Raw genomic sequence first — 19,051 nt, 5'->3', positions numbered from 1 at the left:
GTGGAATCATTTGTGAAAACACAATTTTTACGTGCTACTGCAGTAATTTACGCTCTTTTTGTTGCAATCTTCCTTCCACTTCACTCGGGACTGCGGGTATTTGGACAATGCATTTCAGGGTATTCTAGTCCAAGAATAAAATAAGGTTGTTTCCAGGGTGAGCTCAAAGCATGTGTTTGATAGTCACACATATAAATAGGTTAAGCTTAGTTTCGCGTTATTGTGATACTAAGGGGCATATGTACAAGCCCCTATCGCCACCACAATGTCAACGTTATCGACGTTGTGGTGGTGATAGGGGCTTAGCCTTATTTACAAGGCAGCGATAAACAACTTAACATGGCTTAACGCTACCTTGTAAATAAGGTCCCCTTTCTGGCTATGGTTAGCGTGAAAGGGGTGGGCAGTGGGTGTTGCGGTATGCATTCCACCGCAACACACATTGGTTTTGATGCTGCCCCCTATGTACAAGGACAGTGTACATAGGAGGTAGCGCCAAAATTAAGACCAGGTAAAACCTGGTATTAAGTTGGGGAAATGAGGAGAAATGCATTATTTCTCTTCGTTTTTGCTTTTTCCTTGTTTATGTACAGGAAGGTCGCCCTTCCTGTACATAAATAATCTTTAAAAAAATGCATTTTATGCCTTCCATGTGTGCTGCATTAAGCAGCAAACATGAAAGTGACAAAACAACATTTCAGGATTGTTTATGTGCAGGAAGGGGCTCCTTCCTGCACATGAACAATCCTCCCCTGCACACACACACCCTTGCACTTTGGTGCAAGGATGCCAGCGTAGGATAGGATAGGATAAATGCTTATAAAGCGCTCGATTGCCGTGGCGTCTTGGTGCTGGAGCGTATGAGATGGGGGCTGGGCCGATGCTACCAGTTGTCTAAGTGGAGGTGAACAACCAGGTGTTCAGTGTTTTTCTAAACAGCTGCTGATTGGGTTGAAGTCTCAACGTGGCCGGATTTTTTTGTTCCACAAATTAGCTGCACAATTTGATAGGGTCCTACCTCCCCATCTTGCTCTCCGCGTTTTAGGAGTACAGATGAGTTCCAAATTTGCAGATCTTAGAGTTCTGGTGGGGGTGCAACATAAGAACATTTTTTGGATGTCTGCTGAGCCACCTCCATAGAGTGCCTTGTGCACCAGACAGAGGGCCTTAAATTCCACACGCTGCTGGATAGGAAGCCAGTGAAGTGACCTTATCCCTGCCGATGTGGTGTGGCCTTTGGGTATATTCAGCAGTAATTGTGCCGCAGCGTTCTGTAGAGATAGTAGTTTCCTCATCTCTGCTTTGTCAATGCCCATAAAGAGGGCATTGCAATAATCCAGTTTGGATAGGAAAAAAAAACAACAACCACCATTCTCTGTAGTTCTTGAGGGATAAAAGGGAAAATCTTCCGAAGAGTGTTTAGTAGGGAGAAGCAGGAGGAAGTTAGACTGTTGATCTGGGCTGTGAAATTAAGTTGGTCGTCAAAGACCACTCTGAGGTTCCTGACCTTAGTGGTGGGGTGGGGACATTCCCCAGCCTCTGTCGGCCACCAGGAGTGATTCCACAGGGGTTGACCCTTGCCAAACTCTTCTACCTCTGTCTTTTTGTTGTTTATTTTCAGGAAGTTATGGCTCATCCAACTCATAATATCAGTCAGGCAAGCATGGAAACAAACAGCTGTGGTCTCAGGCTGGTCCGACATAGATATCACGAGCTGAGAATCATCAGCATAGGAGACCAATGTGAAGCCATGTTTCCTAACGAGTCTGGCCAGTGGAGTGACGTATATGTTAAATAACGTCGGAGACAGGGCAGAACCCTGCGGAGCTCAGCAAGGAAGATGAAAGCTGTCGGATTGCAAACCATCCCAGTGAAGACTCTCCTCTCTTGCCTCTAGGAAGGAGGAGAGGAGGGCCAGGGCTGAGTTCCCAGGCGCTACACTGCTAAGTGTACCACCTTTCAGGGGGAAACGCAAGGCTGCACCATATCGTTGTAAATATGGTGCAGCCTTGCATTTCAGAAGTAGCGGAGTGAGGCGTTAAACCATGACGGCTAACGCCTCACTCCTCCACTTCGTTGTACATATCCCCTCAAGTTCAAACCAGTATGCAAAGAGAATCTTGCATAGCTGGAAATGGGACATTGGGGAAGAGGGGCAGCACAGACCAGTGATTGTGTGAAAAGGGACGCTTTATTGAAACATGTGCACATTACAACATAACCTGGGTCTTTGCCTTAACAAAACTATAACCTCACTATGCATCTTTAGTCACCTAAGATAAACTACACCCGGCCCTAAATTAACCTCCCCCATGACAAGTTCAAACCCTTATAACATACTTGCATCAGAGCTGCTCAACTGTAAGTGGGAACTCTAAAATCTGCTCCCCTTTTCTTACCTCAACTCCCCTTTGAACCTCATTGCACTTCCTACCTAAACTTGAACTTCCTATGTCGTCCAGGCATGAACTTCCCACCTGTTTCCCTTTCGAATGAACTGCTGCTGACAAACAATAAACTTCTGTAAATCTTGGCAACTTCTACCGCCAACCACAGAAAGAAGGGGGGAGTGCCCCCCATCTCTGCCCCCTCCCCCAAGCTTTCGCTATGCCTGACATGACATGTCACAGCTCATTCGACACCAAATACCTTGGCCAACGCCAAAGTTATCTGGAGTAAGTATAGTTCCGTCCCCTGAACGACAGACGCACCCTATCCCCACTAAAAAAATTCTAATTCTTCATACCGAAGATGAGGATGATAGATCCTTCCCAGCCCGATGTCCCTGCAGAACGCTCGCATTACCTTATTTAATTTCTTCCTAGCTTTGTCAATGGCAGACAGTTTTACTGCTCCGCGCCATACCCTCCTTCCATCCACATTATGTGACAGACTGCCCAACTCATGTGTATTTCTTTCAAGTCATCCCTCATGCTTCTGATAAGTGTCAAACCTTTCTGCACTACCAAATCATTTTCACCTAAATGAATGGCAAACACATCTGGGCATTTCACACCCACTAGGAGTTTGTTTAAGCATGGAATGGGCTCTTTCCAACGCATTCCCCCTTTTCCTACCCAAGAGATAGTATATAGGGCTTTATTGAAACCCAAATTCAACCAATGGCTGCTTGCCCTAGCTTGACGCTTTGCCCATTTCATGAAGGTGGGGCCTACAATAAAATATCTTTATCCCCAGCAACTGAAACCCAGGAACAGAACTTGAAAAAGAAACAAAGTTGACAGCCCACACCTTAATCACCCCCGTTGTCCTCCCCCCAATGTACCTCCGAAACCAGCCTGAAGACCATCTATCCATCTTCATGATGGCCCTCAGAGCCCAACCCCGCCTACTTGCTTCCGTCACTACCCCAATACTAAAAGAATGAGTCCCAAACTTGCTTGGATCCAGGCCCACTGACCCCAGTGCCTTATGCAAAATATCCAGAAGCTGGAAAGCAGACACCGGCTCGCCGTCATTGTGTTTGAATACCCTGCCCCCAATGTCCGCCCCTCGCCACAAAGTGTCCGCACATCTGAGCGGAAACATTTCCACTGAGGGATATTACCTCAAAAGCACACTTTTCCTCACTCTCCTTTGGTAAGTCTTGGACTTACATAGCCACGGGAAACATCGTTAACATCGCAGTCAGTACACCGCGATGCTGTTACATCGCGGTCGTTACAACGAAAGCGTTGTAACCACGCGATGCCATTACAACGCAAGTCTTTACATCGACTTGCGCTAGATGGCGTGCTAACATTACAAATAGTGTAGTTTACTATCCCAACACCTTCCCTACTGTTAAGTGGACTGGAGTTGGAATAGTAAATTACGCTTTTCTAATGTTAGCACGCCATCTAGCGCAAGTCGATGTAAAGACTTGCTTTGTAATGGCATAGCGTAGTAACATCGCAGTCGTTGTAACGATTGCGATGTAACTGCACGCGTTGTAATGACTCGCGTTGTTGCATCATACATCCTATAGCCACACATGTACCTCATCCTCTTTGAAAATTGTCCCCAGGCAGTCCCTTACTCCCTTTTCATTTCCAAAACTCGGAAAGCCCCAAATACCCAGGTCATGATGGTTGAAAACAGAACTGCTTCCTGGTGTCTGCTGTAGACTATCTGAAGGAAGCGGTGAGTTTTGCCAATATCTCCAAAGTTAAAGGCTGGTGTACCCTACTCCCAAGTCCAGGTACCTTGCCGATCCCTCCAGCATTCTCTTCACCAGTTCCCATAACATCTTGACCATGAATGCAATGCCCATCAACTTCCCTGTAATTGTCCCCCTAAACGAGCCTATGTCTATTAGAGCTAACATAAATTGTATAACATCTTCCACTCTCCGCTACTCCTACTGCATTGGTTTAGCACTCCCTTCTAAGAACTGCACCCAGGCTTGTAGGTAAGTCCGCCTGGTAGAAAGGGCTAAAGAATTTGCTGCCAGCTGAATCATCCTCTCTCTCCTGCTGACCACAGCTCCTGCGGCATGCATGTCTTTTGCCGATCTGACTCCGTGGCCAGCCCATGGAGCCTCACCCAATGTGAATGAGACAAGGCATCAGCAATGTTATTGTCCACACTGGGGACATGTCGGGCTCTAAAGGTTATGTCAAGTCTCAAACATTTCAATACAAATATCCGCAGTAGCTGCCACAGATGGGGCTCTCTGGTGGACTGCCTGTTGTCCACCTGTACTACTGACATATTATCAACGCGGAAGAAAACTCTCCTGTACACCAGCTGCTGCCCCAGAACAAGACTGCCACTACCAGAGGAAAAAATTCCATAAGGCGATGCTGCGCTTTCCCGCCCTCCATGATTCTGGCCACTCCTCTGCGCACCAGTGGCCTTGCTAATAAATGCAAAAGTCGCAACCTCCCACCACACCAGAAAATATCTGTACCTCCCATTCAAAGTCAGTTAAGTAAGTAAACAGAATTCCATTAAATGACTAAGAAAGCCATCCACATCCTGAGATCCTCTTTGACCCCAGCAGATAACCTGGCATGATGTTGAGGCAAAGGCAGACCTGACATGGACAATCCTAACTATCTGAAGAAAGCCCTCCCCGTCTCACCACTCTACAGGCAAAATTCAGATGAGCCAGCCATACCTGTCACTCTCTGCTTTCCCAGCATAGTACTTAACAGGGCCAGCATGCTACACATCTCAGGAAGCCAGGCCTCCTTTGCCATTATGTAGATCTCAATGCCCAAAAAAGACAGAACTGTACTAGCGCCCATCATTTTCTCTGGGGCCAGGGGAACACCTAAGTCAGACATCAGATCCTAAAAGTTATCCAGTGACTAATGGCAGTCTCCGGACCCCCTACCCCTAAAAAAGGAAGTCATCTAAGTAGTACGTCATCTCTTCCTGTCTTGTGTAAAAAATGAACAACCACTGAGGAAATGAGTGCTCAAACAATGCACAGGAAATTGAACATCCCATGGTAAGTGCCTTGTCCATGCACCACTGGCCCTTAAAATGTATGCCTAGCAACCGGAAGTCAGTAGTGTGTACCGGCAGCAGACGGAAGGCAGACTTAACGTTGCTCTTAGCCATCAGTGTTCCAAGTCCTACCTTCTCCACCAAAGCTAAGGCCACATCCACAAAGAGTAGGTTACTTAGACTTGTTCTGTTGGAATAAAATCAGTCACAGACTGACTTCCGACCATGAGAGGTGATGGATCATGTGATACTGACCCAGTTCTTTCTTCGATACCACCCAAATGTGGCTCCTTAGGCCAGTCATCAAAAGGACCTGCCATTCTCCCTTCTTGCAGTTCCTTGTGTAACTTTTCCCTGACTACCTGCACATGCTGCAAAGCAGGTTTCAATTTGAAAGATCAACGCTGCACCCTTGGGCCTCGCAACAGTAATTCAGCATCGTCAGACTTGTCATTCCGTGACAGCCAGAATGCAAGTCTTTCCAGTTTAATGGGCATTTGGGCCCTTACCACCAGCTCCTTGTGCCCCCTTTTCTGCCCCAAAACACCATGTCCACCCATTCTGCAGCCCTTGACCTGACCCTGACTGACCTCCAGAGGCCCGTACTGTGCCTGTACCCTGTGGCAGGGCTGTTTTCCCCTGCACTGAAGCAGACAACCAACGGGTTTGGCCTCCAAATTTCGAGCATTTGTGTCCAAACTTGCACAACTCCTTGGTGCACAAGCCCTTGTTGTAGGCCCAGAATGCTCCACACTGGTTTCCCTGTTTTTTTAGTCCCCCCCACCTTGCCCCACCCGAGTGGGGCACCCTTGAAAGGGCTTGTATACAATGGTCAGACCATTAGCCATAAAAACGGTTTTGCCAAACTCCGCATGACCCATCGTGGGCTGCCACAGATCCATGTTCAAACCCTCCCATTGTGCTTCTGGGTCCATTGCTAACCTTGCCCTAAACTCCCCATCATATTGGGCCCAGGCATAGCCCCCGTAATTAAACTGCGCTTTCCTAATTGCATCTATGTATTATAAAAGAGCTACGGACCTCTCTGTGAACTTTTTTGCTAGATGCTTGCATAAATGAGGAAAAGATCCGTCCACTTCTCAATTCTCATCCGCACCCTCAGCCACTGGGACAGCTGTAACTGCTTCTCCTTCGATCTCTCTTTTGACCTCAACTCTCTGTGAAGGAGTTTCAACATCTCAACATATTCTCCCTTCCAAATCTTTTCCTTGGTCGACTGCATAAGATGAGCCCCCAAAGGTTTTGAAGTGCCCATGTATGGCAATTTCTCAAATTTCCCCTTTTCTCCATAATTTGTCAAATGTGCTTGATGTTGCATTGCTCGCTGTGACTGTCTCTATACCGCCCTATGACATCCCATCAGTCACGACTTTTTCTACCCCTGTCAAGCCTACGTCTTTCTTTTCTGGACCGCTCCCCTTATATCCTGCTTTGTCTTTGTCAGTGCACACAGGGAGGTCCCCTGCATCAACATCAGTGTCCCGCACGTAGCGTTCCTTCAATAAGCAGTCCTTCCCACTCTCATGAGCTTCCTCAGTTGCAACTCCCTCAGATACCATTCGTGAGTGCGCCTCCCTGTAGCCCTAATCCACACCAACATGCCTGTCATGCGGACCTTCCTCCATGTTGGTGTTCCCTGCATTTGTTCCCTTTCTGCCCCCAGCTGGCAGCGTGCACCTCCTATTTCAGCTTCTTACCTGACGCCAAGGTTGGTACCCGCTTGGAGGCCTGCCGCTTCGCCAAATATCTGCTGCTGCAGATTCCTGTCTTTTCCAGCCACTTGTGTCTGAGCCCTTGTGTCCTGCAAGATGCTAGGTGCAGATGGATTAGCAGAACCTGGAGGGTGGATAGGTGACATTTCTGACATGGAATATGCTTATGTATAGGAGCAGTTTCCCGACGAGGGGCATGGGCAAGTGGGTGGCCCAGTTCGTGCAACCACTGCTCGATTATGATGAAGAGAGCCTGGAGGATGGAGAGCTGCAGGAGGACAGAGAACCTAGGGAGGAAGTGATGCAATCAAGGAGGGGGATGTGGGCATCTCCCGCCTTGACTAAAGTAAATCATACACGCAAATGGGTCATCACTCAGCGACCATGCAGCACAACGCAGCAGCCATTTTATTTCTTTTTGTTTGTTTGTTTACAGTTCCAAAGATAGTGGAGGCCTATTTTGGAGCTTAAAATAAAATATTAATGGAATGTGAGTGAATGCTTGCATAATAAAATGAGTGGCACGCAAACAAACTGCAACTGGGGTGTCCTAAAATAAAACATATATTGCAAAATGTGATGGGCAGAGGCATGGGAGGATTAGATGAGTGGATGGCAGATGGAGGGACTTCGGGCCAGATGTTTGGACTGCCAAATAGCACCTCGCAAATTGTGTTGCATTTGCGAGTTGCAATTTGCGAAGCATTATTTGGCAAGTACAGCAGTGTCTTTAACACTGTTTGTGATTCCCAATGGGGTAGCAAATTGCAAGGCTCATGAATATTAATGAGCCTCTCGCAATTTGCCAACCCATTGGGAATGACAGGCCCTCCCAGGGATGGTGGCCTGCTGGGCTCAGCAGACCACCATGTCTGGGACTGCTTTTAAATAAAGCAGCTTTTCCTTTTAAATGCAGCCCGTTTTCCTGAAAGGAAAACAGGCTGCATTGAAAAAAGAAAAAAATCGAAACGTTTTCATAAAATTTTTTAAGGGCAGGCAGTGGTCCCTGGCACCACTGCCTGCCCATAAAAAATATATTGCATGTATTCGCTAAGGGGAGGGGGTCCCATGGGGACCCCTTCCTATATGCAAATCCATTGCAACCTACCTGAAGTAGGTGGTAATTTTTGAGTGTTTTTTCGACCGCAATTGTGGTTGCAAAACATTGGTACATAGGTTTGTGGTCGCTATTAGGAAGGGAACGCCACTTCCTAATAGTGAGTTTCAAAACAGGATTTTGCGAGTCGCAATTTATTTGTGAGTTGCAAAATACTGTTTGTCCATGGGCCCATGCTCTTCAGCGTGCGCAAACGGGTCCAAGACCCATTTGCACACGCTAAAAAGCGTTGTACATCTGGCCCTAAATCAACACTCTGTGAAGTGAGAGCAGTCGGACAGGTGGGCTGGAGGAGAAGCAATGGAATAGTTGTGGTCAGTGCTTGAAATGGAAAAATAGAAGTGCAGCTACCCTGCACCAGAGTACCTGCTGTTTCTGAAAGTGCTGATACTCTTCAACTAAACGTATTATGTCACTCTTGAGAAGTGCCGGTACTATCCCTCTCTAAATAAAAAAAGTGCCCGTACTCAATAGCGGTCAGTACTGGCCTATTTTAAGCTCTGGTTGTGGTGAGAGCGAGTGGGCAATACAAAAATCGCAGGGAATGAATACATAGAAGGATCAGCACATGAGGGAGTGAGAGAGAGAGAGAGAGTGGGCAAGAAAACACTTGCATTTCTGTAGAGCGCTAGGAAATTTTTTTTTCTGAATGCAAGTTGTGGAATGACACGTCACTCAGTCAGAAATCAGTAAATATGAAATGTTCCAGATGAAAAATCACCACAGAGTATGAAGCAAATTCATTAAGTAAGAAGTAGGGAAATGAGATAGAAAAGAAAGCTGTCCATTCAAAACTGATCCAGAGCCTATTAGGAGTATATATTGAATTATATGAGTGACAATAAGTCTTCATTAGCATACAACTAAACCTGTTTGTAAATGAGACCAGAAAACCTGCATTTTAGATGAGAGGCAAGACTATTGCTATTCTCACACAAGTTTTCGTTTGTGCTACTTCAATATGCTCCTTCAAATGTCAAACCAGTATGGAATCCTGCATGGAGACACGTAGTGAGCTGTAATGGCAAGTGGGAAATGCTTTACCGTGGCTAGAATCCAAATGCTTTTACCTGCCATCCCTGCAGGAGACATCGAAGCTTTGTCCCAGCAGCTTTATGCGACATCATCTTTAAAAATGCTTCTTAGAACCTCAAGCACAGATGTGTTAATCACACCAAAAACCACCCGTGCACTTCAGTTGAAGTAGGTGGGTCGTGTTAGGAAGGGAAAGAAGGCTAGGCCGGAGTCCTGATTACAACCAATCTCAGTTCAGGCCTATACCACCTCCTATGTGCCTATTCCTCACAGAATGCACAGCCCCGATTATAAGCAAGGCACTGTGATTAAGCTCTCCTTTCAACTTGCTTTTCCTAAGGCAAGTATGGCATGTTAGCAACAGCCTTTAATGACATGTCTGGGTTCACCCTGGAATTTAACCTGACCTAATATGCTCTGCTGGTGTTCACGAAGCTATTCATAATTATTCATAAATTGCCAATGATGTTGGAGAATATGCCGGCAATAGCAACTCCTAATTTTTGTGTATGTTATTTTTAATTTCAAAATACATTTGCAAGGGCAAATGGCACAGTCATCGTTTATGATTCTCCTGCATAACTCCAGCTCTCCTCCTCTTTAACCTAACCCACCTTAAATCTATGGCATGCCCAACAGCTACCTTACTTGTGTGTGCTTGCGGATGCTGCAAAGCAGAGGGTGTTTCTGGTGAGGAGTGCAAACAAGGAAGTAGGCAATAGTGTCACTGTCCTCAACCAGTTTCTTGCTGTCACTGGTGTCCAATTGCTTGGGATTGAAGTGCACGACTTAATCAGGGTGGGAGATCTGGTGGATAGCACTCTGCAGGGACATGTAAACAAGAGTCCAAAAACTCCACTAGAATTGCAGGATGACTGACTGCTTCTTTTGGGGGGGTTCTACTTTATCCCACAAGTCTAATAGTAGAAACATGGCAGCACCATATGAAGTGGGAGGGACCACTGTAGAGGATTTATCTCAGGAACGGGTCCTTTTATTTGAATCAAAGGAATGCGTGATGAGCTCCACATGATACATGTTATCCTGGTATATTTCTTCAAGAGGGGGGATCATACCTGGCCCCACTACTAAAGAAATATTGAGGTATAATTCACGTGGGGATGGTAGCCAACCTTTGAAGGCCGCAAAGAATCTCTGGGGTATGTGTCTACTCCTTTACCATCCCACAATGACGACAAGTAGATAGGATAGAAATACTCTATAAGGACAACCTGAGGGTAATCTATTACAAGCTAAGGACTATGTGAACTTTTCTTTACGGTGGAGATTGCCAGATAGTAATCTGGAGGAGTAGTGGTGTAAGCACACATGTACACACTTACCACCACTCTTCACTGACTCCTCTCTTTGGCTATCCATGTTGTGGGTCAGCCAATGAGAGTAACACCTTCTTTTACTCATCACAGAGTGAGCTGGGGTGAGTGAGGCTTGGTGATCTCACGGGGATTAGAAGGGCTGATGAGGTCATTGCCCTCAGTGCAATGAGATCTTCAGCTCAGTAAATGTTGGCTCAGGCTGCCAGGTACCTGCACATTAGCACATGTGAAGCACCTGGATGCCTGACTCTGACATGATGAGTCTCTGTCAAGCTGACATTTCTTCAGCCTTACCCTATTCATGCTTTGGAAAAGGGGGTGCGAAGCCATAGCACCAGTAATGACTGCCACTGAAGATGAGCAAGATGGTAATATCTTAATGTATATTATGACACATTAAAGCAATTTAAGACAACATCTTGCATTCACTAGTCCATCAACATGACATTTTGTATTTCCATGCCACAAATGCATTTCTGATTTATTAGTTAATGAGTAACAGCAGCTACATCTAGTCCTTCAAATATAACTGTAGCAAACACAAGCATATTCAGCATATGGAAGGTGACAGACTAGTGCTGTCCACGAACAACGACCTATAGATGTCCAAGGTAGCTGGAGATCATAGGTTTCGCCCACATGCTCACTCAAGAGTACTCTAGACAGTTACGCTAGGCGATGATCCATTTTTTTTTTGTCACATTACCTCCTGTTTTCAGGAAAGTGGCACCAATATGTCACTCCCTTGTGAATAAGAGAGATAAAGACTGCCTATTGGGCCACCAATCCAGATGGCTTCACTGCACATAGCAATATAAAAACAACATCTTTCTTTCAATGAAGATGCTTTGTGACAATAGATAGGTAATGTAAGTCTATGGACCAAACATCTATAGATTGGGATACATGACCAGGCGGATTATTAGTTGCAGACCTACAGATGTACTTTGGCTAATAGAATGACCTGGAACAATTCTTAAAAGAGCTCCTGGGGCCAATGTAATAATGAGTCCAACAACACTACCACATAGGACTTCAAAGCCTTATAGACAAGCTAAGGCCTATAAGTGAGCCATGGTCAGGGAACCCTTGTTTGCCTTTATTGTATAGAAATCAAGTCTAATAAATTCCACCTTTACAGCAAAAAGAAGCTCTCCAATCAAAGTGTAAAAACTGGAACTGGGCTCTGGATTTCCAATTGTGAAGAGGGCTAGGACTGGTATCAAAACACCCCAGTGGAACCCCATTGTTTAGATTTAAGACGGGTATCATACCTCCCAGTGGGACCCCAGTGATTTAATTGTAGGGAGTGGGGCTGCAGAGCAATGATTCCTCCCCACCGCCTCCAAAAAATTAGAAACCAATGGAGATCGACCTGGGAAGAACATCTTATGTTTTCCCTGAGTTTTCACTCTCAAGTTTGTAATGTAAGTTTTAATAGTGTTTTGACGAGGGGACTAGCAGTGTGTTTACAACTCATAGTTAATACTGAGGTCTAACTGAGATTTGTCCACTCAGGGATAAACAGTGAGGGACATTAGCATCTGTGAACAGCAAATAATACCCCTTCTGACACCTATAGGTGGATATGAGGAATGCACACCTAGTCTTAGTTCTCAACATATTAAAATGAAAAGAGAATCCAAAATCTTCATGTTTTTGTGGACAATTAAATGCTTCACCTCAGTGTACAGGAATCACAGAGATAGTCCTATATTTCAATTAGCTCATGACTGCGACTGGAAACTACCCCTAGTTCCAGGAAATGAGTTTGTCTTAATAGTGGATAGAGGATTAATTAATACAAATAGTTTCACCAATCCCATTAACAACTTTATACTCCAAAACATTTTCATTCTACTGGTGCACTGCCATCTAACTCGAAATCAACCAGGCATGAAAAACTATTTAAACAAACAATAGAGATTCTTTTAACCTGGAATTTATATCAAGACTGCTTGAGACTGCATAGTGTGTAGTCTGTCATATCAAAAATCAAGAAAAATACGACAGGGTTCACTGCAGCTGATGCTTTCACTAAATATTTTTTCAACAAACTTCTTTGCATTTGGTGGGACCACTGAAACATTAAGTAAGAGGTCTTGAAATAAATGCGGGTTGGCTCATAATGTGACCAGGTTATTTATTGTAATTCCTACTCCATGAGAAGAATAACAGCCATCACTATTTGAGACATTTTAATACATTTCTTCATCCCAGTTGCCTTATCAATGGAGATAATGTAAGGAAGTCTTAGAATCAAACTTCTTTTCAGAAGGTGATCAAAGTGCATTCTGAATATTCTTCTGAAACAATTGAACAAACAAGACTTGTAGGAGAATATCTTGGTAAACTACCTCTTGGAGAAGTGTAATCTTGATCCCATCTGAGACACCCTAGGAGCTCATCATAATCATGAGTATTCAGCACTCGAATATATTATGTGTGATTAATGTTTCTAAGGAAAGTAGAGTATTTCATATTTAAAGTACTCCACCAGGAGAATTTGTGTATAGAATGTGATTAATAAAGGTCTATGTAACATTTATATATTAATTTGAGAGGAGAAGTTAACAGAATGTATCCTGCGGTGAGGTTAATACATTTGAATGTGTATGTGTAAATGAATATTTAAACATTTATACTTGTGCCAATAATTATTTCTATGCAGGTGTATTTACAATGACATCTTTGTAATTCTTTACAATTTATACATTTGTTAAGAAACTGTATTTAATGTGTGGGTAGAAAAGTGCATGTATTCTGTAACCCTGTGAACTGTTAGAGTTGACTAGAGTGAGCCTCAAGAAACCATTTCAGGTCATGCTCACGTTTAAAATGGAACATGCAATTTGCATTTAACCTTCAATGCAGAATACATTTGCTTGAATGTTTTTTTCCACTGCAGGTATGGACAAAGCCTCATTAGTTAGCATAGAAGGGTTTTGTTTTCATTAGATAGCAAGGTATGAGAAGAGGAAGTTGGCAAGGAGAAGCGCGGTAAAGACAAAGTAGGTGAGTTCTCATAGAGAGGAGAGGAATGACCAAGAACGAACAAAGTTGCAACTTATCGATTTTGTAAAGGTGGTACAGGTATCCAGTTGTGCCAGAGTCATGGACATTCAATAGCAAGGATCAGATGGAATTATCTCCCCTAAATGCAATTAATATTTTATGGTGAAACATAGGGGGTCATTATGATGGCGGTCGGACTTTCATCCGACTGCTATCGTTCTGGGGCTTGCGACTGGCCACCTGTAAGGCCACGGTCACGCACATGAGATTACGATGTGCCTGCCACTTAGTGCAGGGACATTAAGGGCCCCCATATACAATCCTCGCCAGCCTATGAACAGCGGTTCCACCGCCATACACCGGCTGGTGGGGATGCAGCATTGTAATATGGCGGACGGTACCTGCTAGGCACTGCCACCATTTTACAGACGCTGACCGCTCCACCAGGCAATCGGACCGATTCCCTGTGGCGGATCCATGGCGGTCAGTTTTTGCGCCCACCACAGTCGTGGTCGGAGTCACCCGCCATCCTAATTTGGCGGGGGAAAATCGTGGTCCAATGGCAGAAGGCCCGCCACCGCACGGCTGGCGGTTGCGGGCCTTGCGCCATCATAATGACCCCCATAGTGAGGGACAGAGGGTCTTAGAATTTTATAGAGAGCAGATCTATGCTTCTTCTTGTGTGTCTTCATGCTACCTGACCCATGGTTGGAGTGCATTCCACTGAAGACTCCGACAGCTGCCACCTTTCTGATTTCACCTTTGCTAAATGCTTCTTAGTTTAGGGTTGCACTTTCAAGGCAGTGTAGAGAGAGATAGCTTGTTCATGCTTACTTTGGAAAAACCATCTGATACAATTTAACACACAATTATTTTTACTGACCATCTGTATCTTCGTCATAGAGTAAGTCATCTGCTTTATATCATATAGGGTGAATCTATTTAGACTTAGCTTGGTTTTTCTTTGTTTCAATATGATCATGTTGAGATTGGTCTATATTGATTTGTTTCTAAATTTATAATCAAACCTTACTAAAGTCACATTAAGTTGTGGAGTGGGTTATTGTGTGACCACATTGGCTACACAGTAATGAGCTGTTAAAGAGTGATAGTTTTCTCCATTTACCTCACATGCTGCTATAATGATCATTGATCTGGAGAAAATTGTTTGAGTGTGCCTGAGCTCCAGCACTCTAATATCCTCAAGATTGTTCTAGAAAGGCAAAATTCTACTAGCAGGGAACATCATGAGATAAGTCTGGCCAGGAGAGAAAGGGCCTCAATTGTTGTCTCATTTAGAGTTTGGCAGGTGCAGCAAAAACCCTGTCTTCAAAATGTGCCATTCGCAAGCCCAATTTAGAGGAGGACAAGGTACCACATTTACAGTGGCAGAGTTTCATTTGTCTTTGCCATTCTCAAACTTTGACTAACAGCTTGTGTGCCAAAGGGCCAACAGTTTCTCTATGTCAGAATGTCCTCTCTAGGACAGTCATTCAAATGTATATTTTCCCTGACTGGAACTACCAAGGTGGGCCGTCAGCATGGTGGGTGATCTTCCACCACACCAGGGGATTTGAAACCATAACCTATGACTGAAATAAAAGGTGGAAGCTACCATTTTATCATTGTGTGACCTACAACCAACTTGGATCTATGCATTTGTTCGAACTAAAGACCAAAACCAACCCAAATGCACATGTTCTGTAACGACCCAACAGCATACTCTTATTTCAAAGAAAGTAGGTTGAGGAGGAGTTCCAATTAATGCTAGAAAATGGGTATCAACGACATATGATCATGTCCTATAACTCTGGACCCAAACACGTACATTTATTACACGTATGTGTTGTTTTGCTATGTGCAACCCAGAACCATGTGTCATAGTAGTATTTAATAAGTAGTGCAATATAGGAACTGGTGGATTTTTACCCCTTGTGTGGTGCAAAAAAAGTGTCATGCCACAGAGCAGATAGGCTAACTTTGTAGTCAATGTGTAAAGCATTTATGCAGTACCAAAACAGTAATACAGTAAAAATACATTACAGGAAAAATCCCACATAAATTTAAAAAATGTTAGTTAAAAAAAGACACCAAAAACAAAAAGAAATCGGGAATGGAACCTGGAGTTATGTGTTTCTAAAGTTTAAATATAAAAATACCATCAAAAAGCATTAAGCAGCAACTATAGTTATTTTACTGTGCTTACACAGGTATCTAGGCACACGTTTATCCCAACTGAGATAGAGAGCTGCTCGGATACAGAAACTAGGTTCGACCCGGTCAGATTTAATCTTGGAAATGGAGGTAGAAAATGGTCAGCAGGGCAAAGCAGCAGGCTGTGGCTGAAGATGGCTCCACGACGTTGGATAGCTGCTGAAAAAAGTCTAGGTAAAGCAACAAAGGTTTGGTATCTCTTCCAAAGAAGATCCCTCATCTCCCGGATACTTTTGACACCTTTGCCCGGTGAAGATTGCTACCTATGAAATTAGCCAGTGGGGTGTGTGTCATGTTATGCGAAACCACTCACCTAAACCCCAGGTAATTCCATTGCGGTGATGCTGAGCCTTCTCCTCCCCTCTAAAACAAATCTCAACTTGGGTGAGAACAACAAAAAATGGCAGCTTCTTACGAAGGTGAGAGAGACTGCTCTGGGTAAACAGGACAACGGAGATCAGGAATCAGCTTACTTCACGCAATCCCCAGGAACTCTCGGTTGCATTCATGGTGAGGCAAGGGGTCACAAGAAAACAAGAAAACATGATTTATGATCAACATTACAATTTTACAGCCTTCTTAATACTTCCAATATTACACTTGCTACTTATATCTGAGGTACACCTGCTGATCAATATGACACTATAACAAGTTAGTACACCAGTCCTAAATATACTGAATAACTTCTGATTATGCTCCATAAAACATACAATATCCCTTTTTGCAGCTGCTTTTCCTGATAACTCTCAAGAAGAAGGTTTTGCTAGTTCCTTGCTACAGGTAGGAATAATTACCTAATGTCTTTATCTCTCTTGCAATATTCAATGTTTTCACAAATGTCTCTTTTCAATTCTGTAACAAAAGACAATGCCATCGCTAATTTCAAATGGGCAGCTCCACCTTGCACTTTAGAAAAACAAAGAGCTCTAGCTCATGTTTTATTTTTGTATTGTTTTTGTCTTGCAGGTGTCTTTGCGGAAACGTCACTGATAGGATTCAGAGTCGTCTCTGGAGAGTGCACAAGTAAGCACCGTGAAGATGCTGGGTTCAGGAATCCTTCCGTTCGTTCAGGTGGGAACTTTGTCATCGGAGAGCAAAAGAAACAAAGCCAAATCAAGGTTTTGTGTTTGGGATGCAGTATTTATACTTGTGCCCCAAAGGAGGTTGCCAAAACACATGCAGTGACAAAGTCTCACGAATCCATGTAAGACTTCAGCATGAGCACTAAGGACAACACTCAGCGGGTGAGCAAATGCAAAGCCCATGACATTTCCCCTCCCCAAAAGTCAGGGCGAGGATTATTTGGGAAGAGGGCATGAATTTTTTGCCCCAATAACAGTCTTAGGCTGGGCCATAACCTTTCCAATCTATCAGGAAAGACAGTCATAAATGTGTGTGGCCCTCATATTCTTCATGTCCCTCAGTGGGAATGGGAGGAGGTGGCTTGTCCTTATAAGAATTAGGATGATGGGGTTTTAGTAGGGAAATGTGAAAGACTGGATCAACTGGATATTCAGGAGAGAGACTCAATTTAGCAGTAATAGGTTCACAATTTCACTAATCTGGAAAGAACCAATACATTTTGGCTGTAGTTTATGTGGATTTTCTAGTCTAAGGTTGCAAGTGGACAACTAAACCAAGTCCCCTTGCTGAAATAAAGGCCTAGACATTTGATACTTGTCAGCCTGCTTCATCTTGGCTTTAGCAGTTGTGAGGTTCTTGGTCAATTATTGTTGGATTTGTTGTAGTCTTTGTATATGATATGTGCAATGAAATGGCCCTAGGATGTCGATCCTTAAGACTAAAAAAACGGGTAATACCAGTTGCCAGATATTTTGCTAATGGCAGTGCCTTATCACATTGACTGGTCACGGTGGATAACAAGCACAGTAATATCTGTTCCATCGACTGGTTCACACGCTCCGTCTGCCCATCTATTGAAGGATGATAACCAGATGAAAAGGCAACTTCAATGCTCAGAGATTGCCAGAATTTTTTAATAAATTGCGGACTTTTATCTGAGATAATGCTAGAGGGAAGTCCATGAAGACAAAGTACATGTCCAATAAGAATGTCACTCTACAGCTGAGGGGAGTTTGGTCAAGAGAATGAAATGTGCCGTTTTTGTAAGGAGATCAACCACTACCATAATCATAGTCGATTTATTAGACGTGGCAAATGAATAACAAATTCTATGCTGATAGTGTGCCATGGTTCTGGGTGAATGGGTAATGGATGTAATAGGCCAGTCAGGAGTGTATGTGTAGCTTTTTGTTGGGGTGCAAATAGGGGAGGCAGAAACATACTGCTTACCCTCTCTGGAGACTGTTGGCCACCAAAATTAATGTTTACAGTTCTCTAATGTTTTGTGAATTGCAGGATGCCCTGCTAAAGCATTATCATGATTCCAACTAATACCTTTTTCACATTAATTCTTTGGTGGAAATAATTAAGGCAGAAACAAAGGCCACTGTGAGTGGTATGTGTTTGGTTTGACACCCATTGTTGAGATTTTGTTTTTGGGTTGCTTCTCAAACTTGGGTTTGGAACATCTCAGTTTTTGGGCAGGTAGTTATGATTGGAATTATGCTTGGTGGGTCAGTCTTATCAGTAGACAATGAAAAATATTCTAACCTTGATAGGGTGTCTACCTGAATTTGTTTCATTCGTGGACTCTAAGTAATGAGAAAGTCAAATTCTTTGAAGAATTGAAACCAGTGAATTTACCTCGGAGTTAAGGCTTTTAAGAAACTGAAGAACTGGAGTGTTTTACCCTTAGTAGATAGCACCACCACTCAGAGAAGATGAATTTCATGGCTAACAATTCTCTCTCAGCAATTGCATAATTCTTCTCCGCTGGTAGCAACCTTTTAGAGTTAAAAGCTACTGGGTGTAAATGTCCTGAGTAGGGGTCTTTTTGGGGCAATATTCCCCTACTGCTACCTGGGAGGCACTTGCTTCAACAAAAAAGGGTTGATCAGGGTCCGGGTGCCAGGCTGGAGCAGAAATGGATCTTGACTTCAGAAAGCCAGGAGTTTGTTGTACTGCTTCAAAACATCTGAATACCCTCCTTTTTTCAACAGCTGTGTTACGAGTTCCACTATTTGAGAAAAATGGGTGATAAATCTTTCGTAGAAGTTTGC

Source organism: Triturus cristatus, chromosome 4_1, assembly GCF_964204655.1.
Source record: "Triturus cristatus chromosome 4_1, aTriCri1.1, whole genome shotgun sequence".
In the NCBI taxonomy this organism is placed as follows: Eukaryota; Metazoa; Chordata; class Amphibia; order Caudata; family Salamandridae; genus Triturus; species Triturus cristatus.
The sequence above is the reverse complement of the archived record's forward strand: the minus strand, read 5'-3'. Positions refer to the sequence as shown.